Source organism: Otolemur garnettii, unplaced genomic scaffold, assembly GCF_000181295.1.
Source record: "Otolemur garnettii isolate 467f Iridium unplaced genomic scaffold, OtoGar3 scaffold00235, whole genome shotgun sequence".
In the NCBI taxonomy this organism is placed as follows: Eukaryota; Metazoa; Chordata; class Mammalia; order Primates; family Galagidae; genus Otolemur; species Otolemur garnettii.
This window is the reverse complement of record NW_003852630.1, coordinates 487935-497602: the sequence shown is the minus strand read 5'-3', so window position 1 is coordinate 497602 and position 9668 is coordinate 487935.

The window sequence follows — 9668 nt, the reverse complement described above, 5'->3', positions numbered from 1 at the left end:
AAAAAAAAAAAAAAAAAGAAAAACCTACTAAAATCCTATAAAGTAGAATAAAAAACAGTGGTGCCACTTGTCAGTAGTTGGTGACAGTCACGGGCCACGCCCCAGGGAGTTCTCCTCACCCTTGAGGCCATAATAAGGGATCACATAGGGGACCATGTGTCTCACCGTCAGAGCCGCCTGCACGTCAGGGACCCTGTCATCACATCATTAGATTTACATATTGGCTAACTAATATTGGCAAGTAATTTGCTTGTAACATGATTATAGTTCACTGCCTCAATGGGAAAAATTCACGAAGTGACACAAATCTTAAACATTTATACTTCTATAATCTCACATTGCCAATCTATTACTATCTTCATACTATTTACAAAAGAGATAAATTTCACACACTTGACATTTACAAGCAGCAGTGCATTGGCTAATGTATGTTGTTTCTCCTGAGAAAACAAGTCCCATTTATAATATGCTATACTGGGGGAGGCAATTAAAAAGCAATCAAATGCAATTTTTATTTGGCACCCAACAGACCAGGCCACAAAATACCAACCAATCTTGTTGGAGAGAAACCTAGATTAGTTCTGAAGAAAATGTTCACCTCTAAATTAATGGCCCACTGCCCAGAATATTAAGTGGAACAAGGGTTCCCAGAGTCTTTCCTTGCCTTTATGTTGTTAGTCCAATACTCAATCAATAATATTTAAAAATACAGTCTTTAATTTTAATTGTTTATCTCCCATTAGGTTGATTTTTGTTTCACTGATTTGACAGATTATTATTTTAGACACTGGTTTCTATACAGTTTGCCTCTTGCATATTTAAATAAGAAGCCAAAATTTATTCTCTAAGATGCTTCCCCCTCAAAGGGAAGAACTCTTTTTCCAGTTCGGCAGAACAAATGGCGGGTAGGGGCAGAACAGGGGAGAAGGGAACATCCACCTCTGGAGTCTGTTTTTGTCAAGGCTTCTGGTTCCCAGTGGACCTTCTGGATCCGTCTAGACTTCTCCTTCCCAGAATGCGCGGGTCCCCTCCATCTACACCCCCACACAGCACGCTCCTGCCCAGCGAGCGGCCCTACCAACATCACCCCCAGCAAGGAGAGGCTGACATGCTGGGATGCCTGCGCTGTGTGTCCAGTGAAACAGACAGTGTGCCACTCTGATCTCCAGTCTTTGTGTCTGTAATGCCACTTACACTGCCATGTTTTCTGAAACACATAAACACTCCCGTCATCCCCACAACAGATCACTGCCCTAAAAACAAGTTCATAAAAACATAGTCTGTTGGGTTTCTTTCTAAAATACACAGTTGCAAATCCTAACCTCATTAAAAGCAGCACAGCAGCTCACACCCGCAGTCCCAACATTGAAAGGCTGAAAGAAGAGGATCTCTTAGACCAGGAGTCTGAGGTTGCTGTGAGCTATGTTGACACCTCCATACTCTTGCCTGGTTAATAAGAGTGAGATTCTGTCTCCAAAAAAAAAGAAAAGGAATAAGCTGCCTGACTAAATGCATCTCCTTTGCTCATGCACTAGGAGCCTAAGCTCAGCTCTGCTCTAGTGCCCAGCTTGATGCCTGCCAGGAGGATGGAGGGTCCCGAGGGGCCCCATATCCTCCAGGAGACCCCACAGCACAAGGGCACTGGATCTCAGCCAGACAGGAAGCTGTGGGTTTTGAGCCTGTTCCCTGGGTGAGGGGTGCTTATTGGGTCCCAAGAAGAGCTCTGATTTCACACAGGGGGCCAGACCCCAGCCCGGGGTCTCCTGGGCATGCTGTACCCCCAGACTAGGGGCTTGGTTTACCCTTCAGGGCCTTCTCTTTCACCAGCCAGGTGCACACCAGGCCAACCCCTGAGAACCTTGACTGTGAGCTTCCCTGTACCTGCTATGGCCCCGCCCCTCCCTGGAGCTCAGAAACACACAGGAAAACACCTATAGAAAGAGAGCTAGAGCTGTGAGCTCAGGGCTCAAGAAGCTGTCTTCCCGGAAGCCCAGCAGAGGCAGAGTCACTGCACAGAAGAGCAGGTCGGCTCATCTGGCGCAGGCAGCAGCTCTCAGGTCATCTCAGGTCAAAGGCACAAACAGCAGAGCCACGAGGTGAGACCACCAATCCTCACTAGGACAACTAGACAAACTCACAAGCATAAAAACACAAAGACACACAAAGCCTCCCCATAGAACACAGGACAGAGTATCAGTAAATCACAGAAGAGTCGCAGCAACACAATCCCCAACCCTAACAGACCACATCTCCCAGGGCCTGTGAGGAGCCACACACACTGGCCCAGGACCCAGGGTGAGTCTTAGCAGTAGGCTCAGAAAAGACCAGAAGGGACAACCAAGGCCAGGGCAGAGGCACCACGCAAGTGCCACACAGCCAGGTCAGCAGCAGCACTGCTGCCCCATATAGACCACACTTCTCCATCTGGGTGGTGTAGGAGACGCCAACATCCCCAACATCCGAGCAAGATGATCTGCAGCTGAGGCGTGGACCTCGGGCCATTCCTCCACAGGAGCTCCTTGTGGGAGGAGCCCGTGCCCTCAGCAAGTAGTCATTGTTAATTACTCCCCTCACCTGTATCATTCCCTTTCAATAAAAGGCTGGTGCGGAGGTTGCTCGGGGCTACCCGGAAAGTAAGGGCTAGTCCGCCTTCCACAAGCTTGTACTTCTAATCCGCTTCTCGCCTGGTTCCTTCCTGTGCTAACAGAGACCAGGGCCACAGGAGCCCAACAGGTCGCAACAGGGTGGTTACAACCCATTTGGCAGGGCAGATGCTATTCACATACTTCTCCACGTATGTAATACTTCAATGACTAAATTCTATTCTATTAAAATTAATAAAAAGTGAAAGAAAACCATGAACTACTTAATGTTAATAATTTGAAGATCTAGATTAATGCATAATTTTACAAGAAATTATAAATTACCAAAATTTATGCAGGCAGTAATTAAAATCAGATTAACAGCACAGAAGGAAAGGGAAACGCTAACAAAGTCATAAAGGCTGACCACTGGGCCGGCTGACCCCCAGCTCAGACAAAATCTCACCAGCAGTGAAGATAGAGAAGGGACCAGTGTGAGCGGAGAATGGCATATACATGAGTCCCACTAAGAATCAAAACCAAACAATAACTATGCAATCTTATAAAATGTCTCAAACAAAAGACCAGCAAAGAAGATTCAAAACTTCATAGTAAAACAATGTAACTTCCAGTTCAGCTCACAAGGAACGTAGAAATTGCTACTAGGTTGAAAAACTCAAAAGCAGATCAGAGCAAGACCACAGAGCAGACCCTAAGCCACTCCAGGGAATATGGCCAGGAAGGAAACCTGAACCTTGACTCACAGAACGAGGAGGCTGGGAGCAGACAGCCTGAGCAGTAACAACTCCAGGGCACAGAATCACTGGCCCACTTGTCCACGGGATGCACCTCCAGCAGCTCAACTTGATGCTCACATTAACTGTTGGGGACCTCTCAGGCTCTGGCTGTGGAGGGAAAGGGAACCTCCCTGAAACAGGACCAACCACCTGTTCCTACATGACCCCCTTGAGAGAAGCTGCTGTCCAGAGCCCAACTAGTGGTCAGAACCCTGTGACCCAGCAGAAGCGGAAACCGACACAGCTCCTCTGGGTGGTGGCTTAGGCCACGAAGAAGCAGGAGTGATGCCCACAGTCAGGGCACAGGCTCGAGAAGACAGAGACCTGGACACAGGACACCCCCCAGCATCCCCCCACAACACTGAAGGCCCCTCTGCCCCAGTGCCTCTTACCTGGACACCATGCCCAGCTTCACCTAAAGGCAAAGATGACAGGTCAGGCACGAGGCTTACACCTATAAGCCCAGCACTTTGGAGGCCCAGGCGGGAGAATGATTGGAGCCCAGGAGTTCAAGACCAGCCTGGGCAACACAGCAAGACCCTGTCTCTACAAGAAATAGAAAACTTAGCCAGGCATGGTGTTGGGCAGTTATTTGGGGGACCAAGGTGGGAGGATCACAGGAGCCAATAGCCCCGCTAAATCTAACTACCAAGGGCCAAGACATGTCCCATACCCAGCCCTGCTAAATCTAACTACTGTGGGCCAGACATGTCCCAGATAGATGTTCCAGACACGCTAGATGTAACTACCAAGCCCCGCTAAATGTAACTACTGATTTACTAAATGTAACTACTGCAACTATATAGACCCCTAGACAAAGAGCCTATAGACAGACAGAGAGGGGGAGAGAGCACTTTTCTCTCCTAATTCGAGTTTTCTCTTTCTGCCAGGAGCTCTGGCACTTCTGTATTCTTTTCTGTAAAGAAATCCTGTCTTACCACTGATCTGTGGTCCGTGGATTCATTCTTTGAATCATGGAGACCAAGAAGCTACTGAAGAGCAAAATTCCAGTATCATATTTGGGGGCTCATCTTTGGGACTGAGGATCTGTGGTAAGCAACAGGACCACTTACCGCTATTCTGCTTTTCTCTATAGTTATAATAATGGAGACTAATAATTTTGAGGCCCATCAGTCAGTAAATGTGCATAGTATGGCTGCTGACCTCCAGGTCACAGGCAAGAGGCTGTTGGGGAACGAACTTTCTAATTCCCCTTGGTTCTAGAAAGGAGCTGAAGGGAATGTTAGAAGACTTTTGAAACTGTTCTATATTTACTCCTTCTCTTTGGTTGAGAGCTGAGCAAAGAGGCAGCACCCAGAGGCCCTGGGGTCCCCAGCAAATGGTTCTGACCCCAGGACATGGGAGGGCCTTCTGAAAATCGTGCTCTCCCAACTTTTACAATCCTCTCTTCTCTTCCATGGTCCCAAACTTTTCCTATTTATCTCTATAGACCTCTTCTCCTTCTCTTTCTTTCCTTGTAGTTTGTATACTTTGTTTGAATGTTGGTAAAAGACTGCTTTATGTACTAGTTAAGTTTGTACGGGCTCATTCTACTATTTTTTGGATGTTTTAAATGTTCCTCAAATGTTATAGGTGTGTTATAAGGTCCTTTTTATTGCCTTTCATTGCAAAATTTAATTCAATTAGCATTTTCATGTGTCAAAAAAACAAACAAAAAAACAGTTAAACCATGTTAACTATAAGTCAGCTCCAAACAAAGGGCAAAAAGGACTCCCCTACATGGTTTCTCTGGGCAAACTAGAGGCCTGTGAAGGGAAGCAACTCTCCAAGGAAAGAATCACCCTAAGTAATTATTGTTGCCTGGCTAACTTTTGGGAATGAAAGGGAGGTTGGAAAACAAGCATTTAAGACCTGCTATTTTCTTTTGTTACTGGGAATTTAAAAGAAGCTTGTAAAGATTATATAGAGTTAAATGTACAAGCACTGCATAGCCATTTTCTCCAGAATGGGGCTCATCCCCACTTTGATTGATACTCATGCAGCTAGCGGTGGAAGGGGCAGAAAGGGGCAGAATATGCATCAGGTGGGACCAGGCTCCCTGATACCTGATTTCTTGGGCTGTGCTGCCGGCACCTTATAAACCAGGGGTCGGCTAACTTTTTAAAAAGGGGGCTGCTTCATTGTCCCTCAGACCGTTGGAGGGCCCTGGGATGAGTCAGCTGCTAAGCAGGACAGGCAGCGGTGGCAAAAAACACCTGGAGGATCCAATAAATGTCCTAGGCAGGCCACATGTGACCCATGGGCAGTACTTTGAGGATGCCTGTAGGCACAGGAGAGCCAGTGGGTACTAAGTGGTACACTGGTAAGAGAGGTTAATTCCAGACAAGTGCTGGGGGGCAGAGGAGACCACTTTTCTCAGGGCTTTTACCCCAAGCACTGAAAGGATGCTTCCTTTTGTTTGGCAGAAGGCTTCTTGGGTTGGTCAGAGGACTCTTTGACAACCCAGGAATACAGGGTGGGATTGATTAAGAGGCTGGACGTTTGTTCTTTCCCACAGATGGGTAACGTTCTCTTAACAAGAAAACTGTCATCAGCGGGGACCAGGCTCCCGGATACCTAATTTTCAGCCTATGCTGCCAGAACACTCCACTGGGCTATATTCTGAAGCACTGGGACATGTCTGATCCCCAGACGCTGAAAAAAAAATGTATGGTCTTCTTCTGCACCCAGGCCTGGCCTCAGTATCAACTCTCCACTGGTGAATAATGGCCTCCAGGGGGTACTCTTAATTATGACACCATTTTTCAGTTAGATACTTTTTGTAAAACAAGAAGAAAAGTGGTCTGAAGTGCCCTATGTGCAAGCTTTCTTTTTCCTCAGGGACAACCCTCAACTGTGTAAAACCTGTCAGATAGATTCAGCTCTCCTGGCTGTAGTAACTTCCCCAAATGGTCAGGGATTCCCAAGGGAGATGCTGTCACAACCTAGTTCAAACCCGTATCTACTTCTCCTGCACCTTCCTCTGTGCATTCAGAAAACCCCAAGACGGAGGCTGTGTCAAGTTTTTTCTGGTCCTACTGGGATCTCCAGAAGACAACCATATCCTTCTTTGTGTCCCTTGGTTGGGAATGCAGATGGTGAAAAGGGAACTGCATGAGTATACACTCCATTTTCTCTAGTGGACTTAAAGCAAATTAAGGTTGATTTAGGAAAATTTTCTGATGACCCCAATAAGTACAAAGATGTTCTCCAAGGGTCAGGACAAAGCTTTGACCTCTCTTGAAGAGATGTAATGTTACTACTAGATCAAACTTTAAATTTTAATGAAAAAAATGAAGTCTTAGATGAAGCTAGAAAGTGTGGTGATTGGGGCAGCACCTGTGGCTCAAAGGAGTAAGGCACTGGCCCCATATGCTGGAGGTGGTGGGTTCAAACCCAGCCCTGGCCAAAAGTTGCAAAAAAAAAAAAAAAGAAAGAAAGTGGGGTGATTTGTGGTTCATGGCGCCAGCTACATACACCAAGGGTGGCATGTTCGAACCCAGCCCAGACCAGCTAAACAACAACAACTGCAACAAAAAATAGCGGGGCATTGTGGTCGGTGCCTGTAGTCCCAGCTATTTGAGAGGCTGAGTCAAGAGAATCCCTTAAGCCCAAGAGTTTGAGGTTGCTGTGAGCTGTGACACCACAGCACTCTACCATGGGTGACACAATGAGGCTTTGTCTCAAAAGAAAAAAAAAAGAAACTGGGCAGCATCTGTGGCTCAGTGAGTAGGGTGCAGGTTCCAACCCGGCCCCAGCCAAACTGCAACAAAAAAATAGCCAGGTGTTGTGGCCGGATGCCTGTAGTCCCAGCTACTCAGGAGGCTGAGGCAAGAGAACTGCCTAAGCCCAGGAGTTGGAGGTTGCTGTGAGCTGTAATGCCACAGCAGTCAATAATGGCAATAAGGTGAGACTCTATCTCTTAAAAAAAAAGATTGCTTTGACCAAAAAAAAGCCACTGAGATATTCTAACAGTGCAAGAATTGTTCAGTATTAGAAAATCTACTACAATCTATCCTGTTTGTTTTATAAACACTTTTACTTTTGAACAGGGTCTCACTCTGTCACCCAGGCCGGAGTGTGATGACCTCACTGCAGCCTCAACCTTCCCATCTCAGCCTCCCTAACAGCTGGGATGACAGGTGCATACCATCACACCCAGCTAGTCTTTGTGTAGATAAGGAATCTCACTATGTTGCCCAGGCTGGTCTCACCTGGCCTCAAGTAATCCTCTCACCTTAACCTTCCAAAGTGCTGCATTACAGGTATGAGCCACTGTACCTAGCTAAAGAATATATTTTAATCAATTTACTGTCGCCTATGTGTACACCGTCTATAGTCAGTCTACAGCACTATATGGCAATGTTCTAGGTCTGCCAAGTTCCATCATGGTAAGTACCCTAGACAAGGTACCATTTTGTACTCTTTTATAACTTATTTCTACAGTACTTTCCCATGATGAGATATATGTAGACATACAAATTTTTACCATAGTGTTACAGTACAGTAATAAGCTGTGCAGGTGTGTACTCCAGGAACAATAGGCTAGACCACCTATGTATGTCCATGAGCACTCCACGATGTTTATACAACTACGAAATAGCCTAATGGTACATTTCTCAGATTGCATCCTATGGTTAAGTGGCACAGGACTGTATCATTTATTAATATTTATACTCACAAAAGCAACAGAAACCTATCTGGGGTGAGAGTAACAAGGACCTCTAAACCCTATATTTGCACATCCACTGGGGCCCAGGGCACAAGAGCAAGAGCTGCTTCCTACACCAGTGCACACTTGTGAGAGCCAGTCTCACCACCCCACTGGGGGACCTAGCCTCACTGCCCCACTGGCGGACTCAGCCTACCTGCCCTATGACTCCCTTACTTCTCTCCCAACAGTGCAGCTGGGGTCCCTGTCTGACTCTGACTGACCCACTTATTCCGACTGGGTGTGACAGAGACTCTGGGGCTCTCTGGGGACATCTGGGGCAGCCTCAGGAGCAGGAGGCCCAACAGGACGTGGCTGCCCAAACCCAGGGCACAGTTGCAGATGGCAAGAGTGCAGCAGTATATAGCCTGAAAGCAGCAGTTTCACTCAAATGGCTACCAGCTCACAGGCCACAGATGCCCACCATACACCTCAGCGACCCAGGAGCTTGCCTGGGCTGTGGGCTGAAGTCAAACATCACAAGTGCACTGTCTAAGCCTCTAACACTGGCAAAAGATTACCCAAGTGTTTTAAAAATCTAGCAGTGGTTCTCAACCTTCCTAATGCTGTAACCCTTTAATAGATCCTCATGTTGTGGTGACCCCCCAACCATAAAATTATTTTCGTTGCTACTTCATAACTGTAATTTTGCTACCGTTATGAATCGTAATGTAAATATTTGATATGCAGGATATTGTTACAAAGAGATCATGACCCACAGGTTGAGAACCACTGATCTAGAGTAAAGTTTTAGAGAAACAAAGTTTTGTTACTTTGTCTTTATGGGGAGCTCCCAGATATTCTAACAAGATCTCATTACTCTGATAACAATGATTAAATTCAGGATAACGGGATAAAAATGTATATAGTGAGACTTCATTTAGTACCTCGATTCCCAAATTTATTTGAAAACCTCATTTTCTACACTTACTGCTCACTTTACTAGGAAATCAGGTTTACAAATAAACATGGGAAATAAGTGAGTATTATGCGTATACTCACTTACTACACAAAGCCACATTTTGTTAAGTTTATCCATAAATTAGCAACTTAGGATTTTATAGTCTTTCCCCAGAGGACACTTTATCTTCCAGGGACATGGAGCCCTGGACCACCCAGTGCTCTGTGACACCTCCTTTTGTGGCTCATGAAATAGCAGGAAGACACTGTCTTTGTGGCTGATCCACATTCAGTCAGTCCAGTCTTCAAGAAAAGGCCAAGCTGGCGGGCAACACAGGCCACACACACCTTGGCAGGGATGCAAATGACCTGTGTGCTGGGTGCTTAGTCTCAGAAAGTGCGCCCAATCTCAAAGATATAGCAACCACCAAAAACAACGTCGACTTCTACAACCACATAAAGTAAGTCTGTATGCCCTCATTTTTCTACTGTAAAATTTTGCACATCATGGGTTTTTTTTTGTAAGACAGGGTTAGTGAGTAAATTAAATGCAAGCTCAAAGAACACTGATGAAGGGGGCGGCGCCTATGGCTCAAAGGAGTAGGGCACTGACCCCACATGCCAGAGGTGGTGGGTTCAAGCCCAGCCCTGGCCAAACACTGCAAAAAAAAAAAAAAA